General features: G+C 37.2%; 1 protein-coding gene across 1 annotated transcript in view; it reads left to right on the plus strand.

Moving 5' to 3' along the window:
* Positions 1-1,727: 1,727 nt before the first annotated feature.
* LOC130246236 (uncharacterized) overlaps positions 1,728-19,268 on the plus strand; it is a 273,191-nt gene continuing 255,650 nt past the window's right edge. The window contains exon 1 of the mRNA XM_056479115.1: positions 1,728-1,793. The gene's annotated coding sequence lies outside the window, so the exon portion shown is untranslated. The remainder of the gene's footprint in view (positions 1,794-19,268) is intronic.

The raw sequence follows: 19,268 nt of genomic DNA on the forward strand, positions 1-19,268 counted from the left end.
GACAAACAGTCCTTAATGTTTTGTCATGAGCTATGCATATTTTCTTTTGCCTGTACACTACCTGACAAAGTCTTGTCGCCTATGCAAGTAGGAACAACAAATAATAACTTGACTTCTAGTTGATCATTTGGTATCAGAAGTGGCTTATATGAAAAGCAAAGGACTCTAGTTTACACTTACCAAAATAAAATATGACCATGCCTTGATTTTTAATTATTTAATTAGGACAGTAAGGTCTGACTTTGCTTAGATAAAAGTCTGTCACTTGACAGAAATAATGTACAGTATAGAATATGAAGTCTGAAGAAAGAAAGGACTCAAATAATATTTATTTATTTAAATTATTAATAAAGTCATCTGGAATGGCAAAGAAAGTGTTCTTGCAGGACTCCCAGAGTTCATCAAGATTCTTTTGATTCATCTTCAAATCCTCCTCCATCTTACTCCATACATGCTCAATAATGTTTATGTCTGGTGACTGGGCTGGCCAATCCTGGAGCACCTTGACCTCCTTTTCTTTCAGAAACATTGATGTGGAGGCTGAAGTATGAGAAGGAGCGCTATCCTGCTGCCCTCTCCTGTGGTTTGTAATGTAATGAGTAGCACAAATGTCTTGATACCTCAGGCTGTTGATGTTGCCATCCACTCTGCAGATATCTCGCACGCCCCTATACCGAATGTAACCTCAAACCATGATTTTTCCTTCACCAAACTTGACTGATTTCTATGAGAATGCATGGAGGTTCCATGCAGGTTCCAATAAATCTTCTGCCCCTTTTTCAAATGATCAACTAGAAGTCAAGTTATTATTTGTTGCTCTTAACTGGGATCGATGACAAGACTTTTGTCAGATGTATATGTTTTTTTTAAATACTGAAAGTACTGGTGGCTCTTGAAATGCATTTTATAAATGCATATGCTGAAGGAAAATAATCCCTACATCTCGGATATAGCCTAAGGGTGAGAAAATTATCAGCTAATGTTAATTTCTAAGTGAACCATCCTTTAAGCAGAAGTGTCAGGAAACATTGAAATTCATATTACAGGATAATACATAAGTTATAGGGTCTTTTTAAAATTATTGTAAGGTGATACTAAAGCTGAAGGACGACGTGGGTCATAAACTCCACCACTTTTTTTTTTCAAACAGTGCCCTTCAAAGCCCAACAGATACACAAACACTCATGCACACTTTCAAAGGAAGCCTTGGCAGCAACACCAAAAAGAAAGAAAACAGTCATTCCCGGGTGGATAAATACATCCATTTAAGCTTTGACTGGCTCTGTTCGGCTTCTATGATGGAGGAGGGACAGATAGTCTTTTTAATATTGGACTCACATAATGTTTCTGTTGTGATGTCTTGTCTAAGAGGAAATTATTGAAATGTAGGAGGGGAAATGCAGAAAACTGCACTAACACGATAGTCTATTACTATAATAGAGGAGTAATGATGGTGTAAATTGTGATGATTGTAAAATTATGGGAATTTATTTTCTATTATGCATGGGATTTCTGTAAGAGATAGTTGTCATGATTGTTGTGATAGGCTGCAGACTGCTGAGAGCGAGGGAGAGTGAGTACGTGATGAGGGATTTTAAAACAGTCGTTTTATTATGAGAGAGAGAGAGAGAGAGAGAGAGAGAGAGAGAGAGAGAGAGAGAGAGAGAGAGAGAGAGAGAGATGCGATAACAGCGTTTGCCCTGTTCATATTTGACTCAGAGCTTGTCATTGAACACCGACAGACTCACTGAGCGGAGGAAAGAAACTCCACGCGTTAAGATCGACATCACAAGGTAAAACATTATTTAAAATATTATAATTTTTTCTGTGATCACTCGGGATGAATTTACCGCGTGTTATCATAGGCACAGCTTCTGTCTCCTTTATATTTTTGTCTCTGAATGTTAGATTGTGGAATAACGAGAGCAATGCGCCGTGTGGACTTATTTACAAATGAAATATTTTGCAATTTATATGCATTTTATTTTATTATTCATTAATTATTTGAGCTATAAATCTACGTGAATGTGAAGAAAGAGTCATTTAAATGTCAATATAAAGTCCGCTTGTTGGATGAGGAAGCAATGTATACACTGTATCATTTAACACATAGTCAACAGAAAGTATAGGGATGCTCCTCGTTGACAATGTCCAAAAACTCTAGTGTGTACTCTAGTACAGACTAACTGGGTAATACACGCTGTGCTGCTTCCAATACAAACGGTGGTTTTGAAATATATCAGTATATGAGTTGATAAATACGGGACTTACTCTTGGGAGACGCGGACCTTCCACATGACTGAGCGCGCGAGGAGTTGGAGCAGATGGTGCGCGCGCTTCTGTCTGTCTATCGCCGTTCGGGGATTCGCGGGGCAGCGGCAGACACGTTTACCGACACCCCGGTGTTCGCGGGGCAAATATTAAACGGTTAGTCCTTCCCCAATGACGGCTTCAGTGATGGTACTCATTTGAATCGCTAATAATGTGTTTAGGCGCAAAGTGAGTCTGGCTCCGCGTGAGCGAGCGCGCGCGCGGCGGCGGTGGCAAGGCTGGATCGTACGCTCTGCTGCTCGTGCCATGTGTTTCCCCAAACACGGCGAATGCCCTTTTTAGTAAGACAGACGTTGTTTTCGGTATGTTTGTATTACTTGCATTGATTGCTCTTGGTCGTAGGTAGATTTGCTGCTGCTTTCATCATCCGTGGGCTTTGTATGAAGTAGCCTGCTAGTTTACCTGTATGTGTTTGATGTGACTGCGCTTTCAAGGTCTGACCTCCCAAATTAAAGCTTAACCCCTCTCCGAAAGAGAGTTAAATATATTATTGTAGTCACGATTCTTAATATTTTTTTAATATAACATTTAAATGTATCTATACGTTACGCTGAAGACGTAACGACAAAAGTTAATGCCAAGTTAGTCAGAGGTCCATCGCAACCATAGCAACACCAGGCTGATTGATCACTTATCGTGAAATACGTAAGTACGCCTGCTGTTATTGTATTGTGACCTTAATACATCGACATTTTACAGATGCTTCAGCTGTAGTAAGTCTCATTTATTTATAGTAAGTGTAAATAAGTTAGTGTATAGGATGTACACTATTTGAGCATTCAGCTAGAAACAGGACCTTTGACCGAACTAATCAAATAATCTGCAGGTAGGTTAGTCAGACCAATGGCAAACGAAGGGAGTGCAATTCTGTTTGTTATCACTTGAGGCAGAAAAGACATATTTTATACACCTTTAAATGAATGGACCTATATGGATATTTCAATATGTGAGGCAATGTCTTTAAAGTGCCACTGCCTGTTATATCTTTAGGCTATTCTGGCCATTATTTAGATAGGACAGTAGGGGGACAGACAGGAAATCATTGGAAAGGAGAGAAGGGAATTGGACTAGGAAATGACTTTGTATTGGGGTTTGAACTTGGGTTGTTTTTCCAATGTTTTTATGTAGTGTGAGTTGAAACCGCTGAGGGTATACAAGCTAATGGCTTGTAGCACTTGAAATATTTGTGAGACGTCGAGATTTGGGGAGTGTTGCAATACCGCCAGGCCTCCCAAATCAACTTTCAGGCTTCTTCATCATTACTTGGAACGCTAGACGAGTTGAAAGGCATTTGTCCCTTGTCACACACTGGGCCAAGGAAAATAATAAGCAGAGGAAGAAATTCTCTCAGAAACACTTGTATAAAAACCCACTTGAGGAGAAGAAGTGTAAAGAAGGGCCAAACATAAAATGCATGACCCTTTGCACTCCAACTGGGTTTCTATGTTGTCTTCTGGGCTAATGATGTCCATATACACACCTTTCTTAATTTTAATTTGTGTGCTTTCTTGCACAGTAATTGAATGTGCGTGTCTTGAAACGAAATGCTTTTTTCTCTTTGATTTTTACAAATGGATTTTTGTTTTGTTTTAGCATATATGCAGAATTTCTTTTTTGTTGCTGCACAAAACCCTTTCAGCTTGGCTAAGCTTCAGCAAGGGGAGGTTCAGTGTTACAAAATGGGCCAGGCAGGAGGCAGCTTGCAGTTCGGGTGAACACTCCTCTGATTTTATTTAACACGACTCCAGCAATCTGTGTCAGCAATAAGCTTGTAATTGTTTACACCCAAGGAGCTCTTGCATTTACCAGGAGAGAAATAGAGAGGACGGTATGAGGGGAAAATGAGAAGGCATCTATGTTGAAATAAACACAGGACATTGGCTCAAAGACTTATGTTGGACAATGGGTTCCTTTGCAGGGAAACGGCAGTAGAGAAATACTGGCATTGTCACCGACAAGACTGTGTGACTCACAGCCCTAGGCATTACTTTAATTTACAATAGATGCCATGATGAGCAAATGAAAGGAGGACAAAAACAGAATGAGGAGAAGTGAGAAACGGTGAGTGTAAATGTGTTTATGTTTAGACCCAAATGTAAAACATTTGATGTTGTAATTTGAGAAAAGGGCCAATTATGAAACAACTATGGAACCAGAGCAAATAGGAAAGCAAGTGTTTCTGTTTTCACAGAAAAAGAGCCAGTTGCTCCTTTAAAGGAGCAACTACAGCTGGCCATTGAGTAAAATGAAGTCGACAAGCTTTATCAGATGAGAGGCCCTCAGAGACCAAGTTAAAGTGAGTATTAAAGCTAACACTGGGCCCTCTTTACCATTCAGATTAGTATCATGCAATTTGTTTCTTTGGTTGCTAACAGATTGTTCTGAATCGTTCTGACATGGCATTTAAGGCCATTGTATGCTTACGGCAAAAGTTTTTTTTCTTCACTTAAAGGTAAATAGAAGTTTAAAATAGCTCTGCAGACCACTTCGAGGGATGTAAACAAAAACAATTGTCCCAACATATTTCCTGTTTTACATTTTTAATTTCTATAGCATCCAGTAATCAAAAAAGAGCCATATATGGATGTATAATGTTATGATAGCTGTTTTAACATTAAGTTATGATTGAATTGCCTCTTGTTACAGTTATGAAATCCTTTGATAACAAGCAGGAAATGTTCATGGCCCACTGACATGACCACATGACGCAGCAAAGAAATGTCACTTATAAATTAAAACTACTTTATTATTTTTACGCAACAGCCTTACATTTAAAAGAAAAACATAAGGGCGATCATAAGCAAAAAGATCCCTAACCTATAAGGTGTTTTATGGAATAGCCTGTCTTAAACTGACTGACTTAAACTATTTATTTATTTGTTTGGAAAACTAGTGTAATGGCTGAATGCCATCTTTACCAGACTCGGGCAAAGTCCGCCTCTTTTTTTCACTCCGCCCTGAAGCCCCAGCTGGCCCTCTTTGGCCCAAGGTATTTGGCGGGCCGAAAAAGGCCGGCTGCTGGCCCCAAGAAAGCCCTGTTTGGCCCGATCAGGCACCGGAAGTGACAGTGGAAACGCGACTGGCCCTGGCTCACCTTGGCTCGATCACTTTAGGCGCGACAGTGGAAACACATCTATTGAAATGGTCTATATAACAAAAGAAGTAAACAGCAAAATGGCTGGTGAGACAACAGCAGTTTAATAAAGAGTCTGATCATATGTAGGTATGTTTACAGCAGCTCTACAATTCAGTCACTGAAAGTGAATGCAACTGCATTTAAGCTTTGATTTGTAATATCCATCAGCTGTCCGGTATTTACGTTGTTACTCATAGATAGATCTGGCCTTGATGGACTAAACAAAAGCAAAAATGCTAGTTCAAATGTTTTTAAGCTGTTTCAAACTTCTAAAACGAGATTCAAAATAAGCTTCATTTTGGTTGATTTTCTTTGAAATAATGTCATAATTTTTATGAAGTTTTGCTTGATGTCCTTTGGGGTCTTAAGTGTCAAGGATATGCAGAAGCTTTTTTGTTTGTTCATAACTGCTAACTAAAAACCTTTTCTCAGATATTGAAAACATTTGCTAAAAGAATTAGAGTTACTTTGCCATTTGCTAATGTGACTCAGGATAATAAACTCCTTGGCTCACCATGAAAAAGAAACAGGCGAAGTGAGCAGAGAGGTGATACCTTCGATCTCTTTGAGTTTAGAGGGCTCACTAAAATGCTACGTAAAAAGCTCATGTTCTGGTTGAGCAAGAGTCTGCTTGTTATCGTGATGCACTTCAAACGTTTTTTATTTTATTATTTTACTGTTTTTATGAATATTTTAGGATTATTTGGGATTCTTGCGCCAAAGGCTGGAAGTGGTCTCCACAGATAGGCAGTAAGTGAGACTGTTGTATGCCATTAAAGTGAAAAACAAAGTATTGCTTTAAGACCTTTTGGCACTGAGTGTCTATATTCACCACTACAAATTAAATCTAACCAATTTATTTTTATTAACCTAATCATAAAGGCAAATGAAATATGCCATTGACAAAAACAAGATAATTGTTTTCATATTTTAGGTACTTTTCTTTGTACTAATAATTCACTAAACAATAAGAATCACAATCTTTTCAATTGAGACAGAATTTAAATCCATTCATCCATCCATACCTCCCTACACAGCAAAATACTTTGAGTAAAATTGCTCAGTTCAGAGAAATCTTCCCTCTTTATAATAAGGCAAACAGGTTAGTAATAAGTAAAGCTGTTTGTGGAGTTGCTTATTGGTCGAGTATTCTCTGCTGAGATTTTGAGAGATTTATTGTATTATATTTCAGCTGATTTCACCTAAGACTGTAACTGAAGTCAGTAGCAGTTTTCTGTTTGTCTTCTGTGTTTCTGCTTAATAACAGCAGGTGTTCATAATCAGTCTTCAATCATCACCTAATTAATCCTTTCATTGTCTCATTAACTTGAGTAACATTAACTCAATTTAGAGGATTTTGCTGTGTACATCCATCCATCCATCCATCCATCCATCCATCCATCCATCCATCCATCCATCCATCCATCCATTCATCCATCCATACCTCCCTCACTCATTCAACTCATCCACCCATCCATCCCTCCGTCCCTCCATTCATCCATCCACCCTTCTCTCCCTCCATTCATTCATCCATCCATTCATCCCTCCCTCCCTCCCTCCATTCATCCATACATCCAACCCTCCCTCCCTCAATCCGTCCATCCATCCATCCATCCATTCATTCATCCATCCATCCATCCATCCATCCATCCATCCATCCATCCATCCATCCATCCATCCATACCTCCCTCCCTCCCATCCTCCCTCCACTCACCCATCCATCCCTCTGTCTCTCCTTTCATCCATCCATCCATCCAACCCTCCCTCCCACCCTCCCTCCCTCCATCCATCCATCCCTTCCTCCCTCCATTCATTTATCCATTCATCCCTCCCTCGTATGGAAGTTTGCAATTTCAGATTCAGCCCATGTGTTTTGAAAAACTAGCAATGTCTTTGAATTTAAAAGTATAATTTTTACTGTGTTTTTCACTGGGTTACAAATGAACATTCTGAACATGAAAAGGAAAAGAAAACATTCTAATTTTAAGTTCAGTTCTGATATTGTTATTGTTAAATCAGAATTTAAAAGGCATTCTCAGTTCAGCTTTGAAAGTGACACTACTGTGGTGTCTGATTATGGAGGAATTTCTCTAGCCTAATTGTTGGTCTTGGATCCCAGGTATCATTTTATTGTAGCTAAATCCTTTTCAAGGCCAGTCAGTTCACTGGCAGCCATCTTGGCAACGGCCCCAGGCAGCTATTTTGTTTGTGATTAATACAACTCTGTCTGCTTGAATGGGGGAAAAAACTGAATCTACAAAATTGTTTGTGCCTCAATAACATAAAATCAGCAATAAAATATGGCAACAATAGTATCATAAATTTTACGTCTTTACCTCAAATATTGAGTGCTGTGGTTTCTTCCATTTATTTATCTGCAAGAAGGCTCCGGCAGTCCTTTGTGACTGACATAAGAAAATGCAGGTATAGAAAATGGATTGATTTATCTACAAGTAGTTCATCTCGGTCTGTTATGCAGCCTAATCTCACTGGGACTGAGAATAAGAATGATCTGGTTGATTGGTGGATGCCATTCCAACAGTCAGACAAACATTTGAATGACAACTATAAATCTTACACTATGATTAGTGCCACTCTGTAATACAGCTCTCAAACATCAGCTGCTCTACCAAGCGGGAAGCATTGTCTCTTTTGTTGGTGTATTATAATTCAATTGATTTCACAATCTTTTTTGACACGGCTACACAGATCTTGAAGGAATGTTCCCAGTTCAGTACAAGTTAAGATAAGGCTGCAGGTTTTGTAGCATAAGTTTGATTAGCACAAATATTTAGGGAAATGAGACTTGAATTAAACGTTTAAAATAAAAAAAACCATACATTAAGATTAAGGCCAGATTTAAGGCTTGTAAAAGTACAAATTTAAAGCTTAAAGTTTTATAAAAGCACAGATTACTTATTCTGTTAAAATGTTTTACTATTTGACCTCAAAAACTGCTTTTTTTACAGTTGTTTTGGGTTTCGAACATTGCATTGAAATGACAACAAAGCTAATGGAAGTTAGCAAAAAATTAGAAGGAAATTGGATGGAAGTTCACAGACCTTTTAAGCGTTTTTAAACACTAAAGTCTTCTTAATGCCATTATTGCTGCTGTTTTATGACTTTAATACTGAACTTTTTTGTTTAAATGTCATTAGTTTTTAATGTTATCAACATTATGCCATGTGTACTGAGTTTAAAATGATAGTTCACCCCAAAATTTTAATTTGTGACATTATTTGTTCTAAACCTGTAAGAAATTTGTTTACCTTATGATAAAATAAAGATATTTTTAAAGAAACCTGAAGGATTTTTGTCTCTCTGCTGAAAGACACTTTAAAATGTCCATGAAGAGATGAAATGAAGAGTTCAGATGCATCAAGTGCCATCTAAGATTTTATTCTAAAATTAGCATTTTTTTCCAGCCTCTGTTGTGCATGTTCAGTAATTTAAAGTGTATAAGAAAGAATATGTTCTTTTCATGGCCTTTAATGTAAAATAACTGAACATAAACAGGAGGCTGATAAAAATGCTCACTTTAGAAGAAAATTTTAGATGGCACTTAGAGGTTTTTGCATCTGAACTCTTCAAACAGTTTAATCCAACACTTTTTATTACGAAAAGGTTAAATTTAGACATTTTTCCACATGTAAATATTCATCAGGAAGAATAAACAGAATCTCAACCATATCTGCTTGACGTTCAGGATTGCATTGGTTCATGCAAAAGCTCAAATGTGCTTCGTGACACAAGAATGAACCTCATAATAAGCATGCTTAAGCAAATAAACATGCCTGAGCTTTCAGTAACAAATTTGAATGCTGAACAATGTTTATGTTTAAATGTTTGAATAATAGCCCAAATTAAATCAGTTTGTCATATTAGTCTATCGTATTTTCAGTTGCATTTTACAGATGAACAAAAGCCTTATTGGTCTGGAGTAACACGAGAGTGAGCAAATGATGACAGACTTTTCATTTTGGGGTGAAATAACACTTACACTGAACACAGCAAATCCTTTTAACCCAGAAGATAGCTGAGTTTTCTGGCCATTAAAAACGTGGACATCACAGAAGCTCCATCAGTGTCTATTTTCCACCACCGTTTGTACTATCATTATCTCTTTAATGGCATGTAATCTGCTCCAGACTATGTATGCAAGCGTGTGATGTTGCATTAGGCTGAACCCCCTCTCTCCATGAGCACACGAAAGTGAGATTTTTTTGCATGGGAAAACGCGTGTGGTCATGAAAGAGACTAATGTGTTCGAGCCCAACCCCTGACACAGATGTCCAACAGGAATTGTGAAAATCCTATTGTAAATTTGCCTACTCTTGGAAGATAATTGGCTTATTCCTGTGTTAAATTGGCCTGTTCTACTGCACGTTGAGTGGGTTTAACCGCAGACACAGTATGTCAGTTTCTGTGGGACTCAGACGGGTATTACACGCAGAATTATTGTATGACAATGATAGACTGATAGCTGTGGAGGGCCCGAAGCAGAGGATGAACGTGCAATGGCACATGGACTGGCATCCGCTTTATCAGACAGGCAGACAGACAGACAGATGTATTCCCCCTCACACAGACATGCACTGCCTCTCTGGAAGAGCACAAATAACCTGCGAGATGGCTGCCTGGCCGCCGATGGAGAATTTTAAATGCGAAATGTCATTTTCGGTTGCCATTTTGGCTCCAATCGAAGGACGGGTGAACTTCATCCTGTTTTCTTGCTGTCAGTTGCTCGCTGTCCTCCTACAGAAACCCAGAGCAGTCATGAGCATAACTGAGTTACCACCAATTTAGCTGGTCTTATTAGAAAACAGAAAATAGAAAAAAATGTCTGTTTCACTTTTTTCCCCGTGTTGAGGTCGAACGCTAGTTACGGCTTGAACATTTCAAATACAACAAGCATATAATAACTTCGCCAACCAGTCTTCACCAGTGCCTGAAGTCCCAATTATGTCACATTTGACTCTATGAGCCAAACTTGCAGTGACCCTGACAATGATCTTTCCTCACCTTGTGTTGAGTTACAGACCTCCATCCTCCAACTCTTTCCAATTTGCAGTCGAATGGAAAATGTTGTCTCCCTATGTACCTTAATCATTATCTCCACATCAAACGAACAGAGCAGGCCTCAGTTTATGGCTTTGAAGATTTTTTTTCTCATCAGTCTTATGCCTCAAGGAGCCGGCGGATAAGTGTGTGTTCTCGAGCATGATTTAACTCTTTAAAAATATATATTACAGGTTCGATACAAGTTAAGCTCAGTTGACTGGTGGCGTAATTAAATTAACAAAAAATTAGTTTTCACACTCCTGCTTTATTTTAAAAAAGCATTAGAGCAATGCACTTTGAATAGAAGTGAATGGTGCTAATTTGTTAACCTTTGTTTTACCATGAATTATATGGAAGAAAAATTGCTTCTTATTTTTTTTTCTGTGGAAAATAGCATAAAATTTTACAACTGTCTATGACGATGTATCACCTGAAATCCTAAACAACTATTATTTTGGTATAGTAGAATAGTTAGGACAAATAGTCAGTAAAAATGTTCTAAAATGTTTTTTTTTAAACTATTTTGAAGAAAAAAAATGTAGTTTGAAGAGAAAATATAACAGAAAATATAATATTTTTTATCAATTCTTTCACTGTTGTTCTGAACTGTACGTATTATGTTGTGACGTAGCAAAAATGAAGAAAGACAACTCCTATTAAAAAATAGAAACAGTGTTAGGGATAGAGTTATCGTCATGGTTGGATACATATCTCCATATAGTGGTATTTATTATATAAGAAATTATGAATTATATATTTTTTTTCATGACTTGGACTTGGTGGAAGCACAGTGCCTCAGTGGTTAGCACTGTAGCCTCACAGCAAGAAGTTTGCTGGTTCGACTCCCAGCTGGGTCAGTTGGCAATTCTGTGTTCTGCTTTTCCGGGTGCTCCAGTGTTCTGTCAATTTGTCCTACCTTGTCAGATTGTCCTACCTCCCATTCAAAAAGTAGGAAGCACAATAATGATGCAAAATTCTGTCCATCAGATTTTGCTACCAGGGTTAATTTTAATGTGGAGTAGTGTGATATGAAGCTATAAGATCGCCCAAACCTACCTAATCCCTAACCCCAACCTCAGAACCATTCAAATATAGTGTTGGTACAGTAGCATAGTCTGATAGGTAGGATAAAATGGCACTAGCTTCCTCCACAGTCCAAAGACATGAGGTATAGGTGAATTAAATAGACTAAATTAGCCATAGTGTGTGTGTGAATGAGTGGGTATGGATGTTTCCCAGTAATGGATGCGGCTGGAAGGGCATCCGCTAAAAACAAATGCTGGATAAGTTGGCGGTTCATTCCGTTGAGGCGACTCCTGATGAATAAAGGAACTAAGGAACTAAGCCAAAGGAAAATGAATGAATGAATGAATGACTTGGACTTGTTGGACAGTTTTTTTCAGAGATAATGCCTACCATTGAAGACTTTGAGGACAACACATGCACTTAATACACAAATACACTTGAACATGTACACATAGACATCACCTATATATAACTATGTTTATATTAAATAACTGTTAAAAGCTATTAGTAACTAGTTAATTAGCTAAAGTAATTAGTAACTAATTTTAGTAACTAATAGTAAGTTATAGTAACTAACTTTATCTTTTCTGATTTTGATTGTAATGCAATAATGTGCAGCTTTTGTAAAGCTGCTTTGAAACAATAATTATGGTGAAAAGCGCTATGCAAATAAACTTGAATTGAATTTTCAATAAACAGGGGTGTCATACCAAAGGACAACCAAACATAAGAATCGTATAGTGGTTCCAAATAAGTTAAATATGTGAAAAATTCTGAGACAAAATCTTAACAGGCATCATTGGTTTCACAGTGGGTTGGGGCTCTTGGATTTTCCATGGAATTGCAAATTTAAAATTAACATATATCTTCACACCAGAGAACATGGTTTTACCCACATGTATCTCCAGGGTTGATAATGCATATTTCTATTTTCATGTGTGACAGTGAAAATGCAACATCATATCAACAGTCTATTAACAGCTCAAAAAGGACTTAATAATAAGTCAATAAAGGACTTAATTAAAACAAATTATGTAAGTGCTTTTTTAAAATGATAAGCCTAACATTCTTTCAAAAATGGCCCCATTTACTTTCATTGTAAAGAAGGGAACACAGTAAGAAAAGGGAGGAGAGAAAAATGTGGCCATCAACATTACACCACAAATGTTGTGGATTGAGTTTGTACAGAACCCAGATAATGTCTTTAAATGCAGTGAAATGGTAAAAAACGAGCCCTGAGCGCAAATAGTTAGCATTCAGAGCCCTAAGGCACAATGTATCCCATGTACACACTTACACTGGCAAATGACAGATGAGTTTGTCAGCAGTTGCAGCTGCTGGCAGGGATAGAATTAGACAGGAGTGTTTATGAGTTCCGTAAACACAAAACAGAGAAGCGGAGTATTGAAATAAAATCTTCTCAATGCAAAATGAACTTTTATGAGAAGAAATCTGTCACGTTTGAGCTATATGCCATGTCTGGTTGGTACAAGTAAGACTAATGTTGTAAATGTTCTGCCCTATATGAGATTCTAATGCAACATGAACAGCATTCTGATCTATGTTATCCTTATACTGTGAGGTAAAATGTAATCTTGGATTGTTTGATTAGGAATTGGTTTGGATTGTGAAAAGAGCGGTTTAAAGTTACCTCAGTATACACTATTTTGTGAAAAAAATAATCTTGTCTTTAAATGTGATGTGCTGTTGGATGTTAAAATACATTCACTTACATTTAGAAACTTAATAAAGTGATACTGCAGCTTAGATATCTAACCAAAGATGACATATTAGCAGGGATAGATGTAAGGCTTTTTAGTTTGATATTTTGTCTCTAAAATATCCATTTTAAATGTGTTTTAAAAATGTCTTTTATTTTTTTATGAGCTTTTAATATTTTAGCTATCTAATCTAAAATAACCCCTAAAGACACTTTCAAGTGCACAACAACATTCTGTTCAGTTTAAGAGTGGTTTAAACTCTATTCGCATTAACACTGTATGAATTATTCCTAAGGTTTGGTGAAGATCAAAACCAACCATGTACATTTCTCTTAGCGTCATTCCTCGGGTGTTAAATAATGTTCTGTCACTGCTTTTTTTCTCAGTGATGGTCATAAATATGGCAGCGATGTCAAAAAAAGTTTTGATGGAAGATTCTGAAATCAGTTTTATAATAGCACAAATTGTTCAAATGATGAGAAATGCACATAAAGTAAATAATTAGGGCTGATTTTGTCTTAATGTTTACTCAAAGCAGGTGCATCGCTCTTTGTTTAAGTAAAAAGTTGTCAAAGATCATTCAAAAAGATACAAAATCCATAATTGTTCGTTTGTTTTCCAACATTAGTGAGGATTAATACAGAGCCTCTGTGCTATTCTATGGTCTTTTGTTTGTCACTGTACAAAGCCTCACCCACGCTATTGTTTAACAGCATTGAAGTACCAACAACCCCCCCCCCCCCTTCTCCTTAACCACTTTTTTCAATTTGATGTAGAAAATATGCATCGTCAGATTGTGTGTGTGTGGATTTATTCCTGCAGCTCTGTTTACCAGTGTGAATGATTATCCTCGTTTGTTAAAGTATGACTCTGATTATGTGAGTCTCCAGTGGAGAGACTGAGATTCTAATAACCAGAGGAAGAGTGTTGTGAACCTGGTTCGTTGGGAGCATAATTAATGGAGTGCGGTTCAGTTGTCATGCGTGATATTTCAGCTCTGGATATACTTGAGGAACTCTTTTGATGAATAGGCAATTAGAGAGAGCCCCTTATGCCTGCTGCCTGACTGATCTCCTTTTAAGAGTATTTCTGTTTCTCTGATAAAATGCAAAATGAATCATCAATACCTGAGTCCAGGGAATGCCGAGCCTGTGATTTTAATTGTCATGAACCATCGGGATATACACTGTCCGGATACTTTATTAGCTACACCTTGCTAGTATCACCTTTAGACTGTGGTGGAAGGAGTAGTGAAAACTGAAAATACCATCACTTGGCAAAATATTTAGCACAAGTAGAGTGAAAGTATCTATTCATACTACTTAAATTGTGAGTAAAAATCAGCCCGTCTAAAAGTACTCAAGAGTAGTAAATAGTGACTAGTTAGCATAATGATCTGAAAATGATTTCATATAATTCCACCTATTTTATACCCTGCTAATTAAAAAGGCAGTTTATATAAGTGCCATATAAGGTGTATATAATGTGTTTCTAAGTTTAAGTTAAATTATTTGTCATTCATTCATTGATTAGATTTATACAACAGTTCTGTCTGGTTCTCGAATCTGATTGGCTGATATCAGTGCAATATTCTGCAATATCAGAACTCGTACAGCCCCCTCACCATTCTGTATTACTCCGCCCACAAAGTGACAGTAGATCAATAAACTCACTACAGCTTGGCAAATATTGCAGCTGTTGGACAACATAATGTACTTTTGAGGCTTTTTTAAAAATAGAATATAGTTGTGTAGATTGTATCTATGCAGTTTATTTATAAGGTTAGTGCCTTTTTAAAATATTTATAATTTCTGAAATACATCGCGTCGGCGGCCATTAGCATTTCATTGAGCAGAGCAAAGACGGTTGATGCTCTTCATCCACAAGATGCCGACAAAGACCGCATAATAAACCCTTGAAATAATCAGTGTATTTTCAACTACAGCTGATCAAAACATTATAAAATTGGTGAGGGACACAACAGTAATCTGGAAGTGTTTGAGATGCTTTATATTTTCGGGGTTAATTATTGTGATATCCGGATTCCAACAGCGAAATACTGGTAAATGTCTCTAGACCGATGGCATTTCATGCTGTTCAGCCTTAACCTTAAAATGTGAGCAAAATCACCTGTTTTGTCATCACTTTAGACTTTATGCCAGAGAATCATCTGCTGTTCTGACGTCAGCTGCAGATGTGAATGAAGGACAGAAGAAAGTAGTTCCTCATACAAAAGGATTTTGGGACTCTCTCTGTTTGATTTTATTTTGCTGTCGAACTGTTGTATAAATACATTATCACACTCTTAGCAGTGTGATATAGATAAATATCGTCACTGGTGGGACACAATGCATGCCTCCCATCAGTGCCGATATACAGCCATATTGCACTGGTACTCGTGTGATATTGCTCATGGATTATCTGACTATATGCGCACAGCATGTTTTAGAATTTCCGCATTAAGATGAGCTGAGTTTGATTTTTATTGAGAATGTTTATGTGAAATGTATTTGATATGCCATTTGATTGATATTGTCAGTTTATTGGACGGCACATTTAAATACAGATAAGTTAGGTGATGTGAAATATGTGAAAATAAAACGAGAATATATATGTGTTAAATGCGTTTGTGTTTACATTGGGGTTTGTTGTGTTTGTATATATGCAGTTGAAGTTAAAATTATTCTGTCTAATTTTGTTTCTTTTTCAAATATTTCCCAAATTATGTTTAATAGAGCAAGGAATTTTTCACAGTATTTCCTATAATATTTTTTCTTCCGGAGAAAATCTAATTTGTTTTATTTCGGCTAGAATAAAAGCAGTTTTAAGCAATAAATTTATAGCATTTTTTCCCCGATTGACTACATAACAAACGACTATGTTTAGAAATATGTTGAAACAATCTTCTCCCCGAGTGGCATGGTGGCTAAGTGGTTAGCACTGTTGCCTCGCAGGTCGCTGGTTTGAGTCCCGGTTGGGCCAGTTGGCATTTCTGTGTGATGTTTGCATGTTCTCCCCATGTTGGCGTGTGTTTCCTCAGGTGCTTCAGTTTCCCCCACAGTCCTAAGACATGCAGTATAGGTGAATTGGGTAAGCTAAATTGTCTGTAGAGTATGAGTGTGTGTAAATGAGTGTGTATGGGTGTTTCCCAATGCTAGGTTGTGGCTGGAAGGGCATCTGCTTCCATATGCTGGAATAGTTGGCAGTTATTTCTGCTGTGGTGACCTCTAAAAAGAGAAGCCAAAGGAAAATGAATGAATAAATAATCTTCTCTATGTTAAACAAAAATGGGGTAAAAATATTCAAAGGATTCAAATTTAACAGGAGGGCTAATATTTCTTTAGATTCAACCGTAGATACATATGTGTGTGTGTGTGTCTGGGTGTGACTATGGCTAAATGTATTTTGTGGACATATTATTAGTCCCAATAAGGAAAGCATCCAAAAAAAAAATGCAGTATGTTTTCTGTGATGAGTGTGTTACTTGTGTTTACATGTAGGAGTGGGATTAGGGGAAAGTATATACAATTTGTGCTGTTTAGAGAATTATTATGTCCATGGGAAAGAGCTTATACAAGAGTGTGTGTGAGTGTGTGTTTCTGGCCCTTGATTACATTTGCTGCGAATTGTCTGAAGCCATCAATAAATACACATTTTGAATTATTATACCTGAAAAAAATTCTTGGTTCTAATTCAACATTGATGTCTCTAGGTTGCTGTGTTTAATGCTAATGTGTTATCGCTTGCCAAAGTTTGGCAGAGACTTAATTGAGTCTTTTTTTTCCTCCTTTTTTTCTGTTGCATTAATCCTGTCTCAAAATCCGGCGTTTTCCTTTTTTCTTAGATTGATTCTTATTAAAAAGGCTCATCACTCACTTCAATTAAAGAGGGGGGAGGTGGGTTTGATTTTCAATGGCAGGCTTAAATCTTGTTTTTTTGCTTCCCCTTCTTCTTCTTTTTTTTGAGCCCTTAATCGCAAAAGTCTTAAATTATACATAATTGATGATCCTGCTTGGAAAAGAGGAACGCAATAAACAGCCGGCCTCTGAATGTTCAAAGGAGAAATCTGCTAGCGTTTCTCTATATTGTGCGTTCCACCGAGACAGTGACTGATTCAAACAGAGAAAGTGAAATTGTTATTTGAAGTTGAAAAGGCACCACGACGCTGGAGCCAGTCGGTCCAATGGCACATTCACGTAACACGTCCGCACTCACAAGGTTCAGAACATTTCTCTATCTGCCAACCTCGGTAATTCACTCAGTAATGCCATTTCAGTTTACACAGACAGTGAAGCTGATAGAATGATGGAAATGGCAGACTGAAGCTCAAGGGGCAATCCCATCAGGCTTTGCTGCTGCTGCTGTGGTGATGGGGCCAGTAATAGGTGCGGCAAGGACTCGCCAACAGTAATTGCAATTGTTTTATTGTGTTGAAGCTAGGAGAATAGGGATTCGTCATATCTTATTGTGTGGAGAATCTTGCAATAGAGAGGCAAAATATGACAACTATATAACATTTAAACTGTTTTTATTCCATTTCAGTTCATTTGCTGTCAATTTTTACTTTTCATTTTGTCATAGTTGAGACTATTCTGTCAGTTGCAGCACATATCATAATTTAAGACATGAGTTTCCAGATCGTTTTATTCTAGAGCCCACTTAAAAAGCTGTAATCAATCAATAGATTTTTATGGAATTATCCCATTTGTTTTCCATTTGTCTGGAATAGGCCTATTTATCATTTTATTACTGCAAGGCTTATAGCTACAAAAATGTGGATATCCATGAACAAAGGTCATGTTTTGTAGTATTCATGTAAAAGACTATTCATTAGTAATGCTCAGTAAACCATGATAAGTTGAAACTATTCAAATGATTTGAGGAAAGTAATTCCCTCAGTTTCATTGAATTAACGTAAATGTTTAATTACAGATAACTTAAATGTTTAATTACAGATAACTGAAATGTTTAAGTACAGATAACTTAAAATGGCTAATAGACTAAACTTCCAAATTTTTCAGCTTTTATATTCTTTACTTATATCTTTTCAATACTTATATCAAAGTTGATATTTACTGTAGCTGCACCTTGTTGGCGTTTTGTAACATCAAATTTTTATGAGGTTGGTCGTTAGCCCAACGCTCAACCCCCTACCTGGACGACTAGGACATACACACATGCACTACGGGCAATTTCGCTTACCCAATTCACCTAGAGTGCATGTCTTTGGACTTGTGGAGGAAACCAGAGCACCCAGAGGAAACCCACGCCAACATTGGGAGAACGTGCAAACTCTGCACAGAAATGCCAACTGACCCAGCCAGGACTCGAACCAGCTTGCTGTGAGGCAACAGTGCTGCACTGCACCACTGTGTCGCCCCTGTGTGTATATCAATTAAGAAAAATGCATATAAGCATTTAAATATCTACTTACTAATTAAACTTTTCTCTTTCATCAGATGGGTTCAGGTAATGCTGCACAGCAAAATTCAGCATCACAAGCAAAAGGACCACCTTGTGTCAAATAACATATTGACCAATCAGTGCGATTGTCAAGGCAGAATTTCAAGTGCAACCAAACATTTTAAAGAGAGACATGGTGAATCGTTTAAAGAAATTCAAATGTTAAGTTCAGAGAACTTAAAATATTAATTAAATTTTTTTTGCTGCCTAATGAGTAAGTTAAGTTTTGCACCAAAACGTGGTATTTTAAGTATTGTCAAGTTATATTAACTTAATATATTAACTTTAGTAATGACCACAGCAGGGTTTACAGTGTAGACACAGGGAGACAAGCCTTTGAAAAGCTATTTCCACAGCTGGTCAATAACAAAGTGATTGACATTAGCCACTCAAATTACAATAGGAGGAGTTAAAGACTGGCAGAAGCGCAGCTAAAATTCTAGTGCAAATCATCAATTTAATGTTGAAAGAGAGCTAAATAAGTAACAAAGGTTTTCATGAATAACAACTGTTTTATGTTAAACAGTTGA

The sequence above is a fragment of the Danio aesculapii genome, chromosome 2 (genome assembly GCF_903798145.1).
Source record: "Danio aesculapii chromosome 2, fDanAes4.1, whole genome shotgun sequence".
Taxonomy (NCBI): Eukaryota; Metazoa; Chordata; class Actinopteri; order Cypriniformes; family Danionidae; genus Danio; species Danio aesculapii.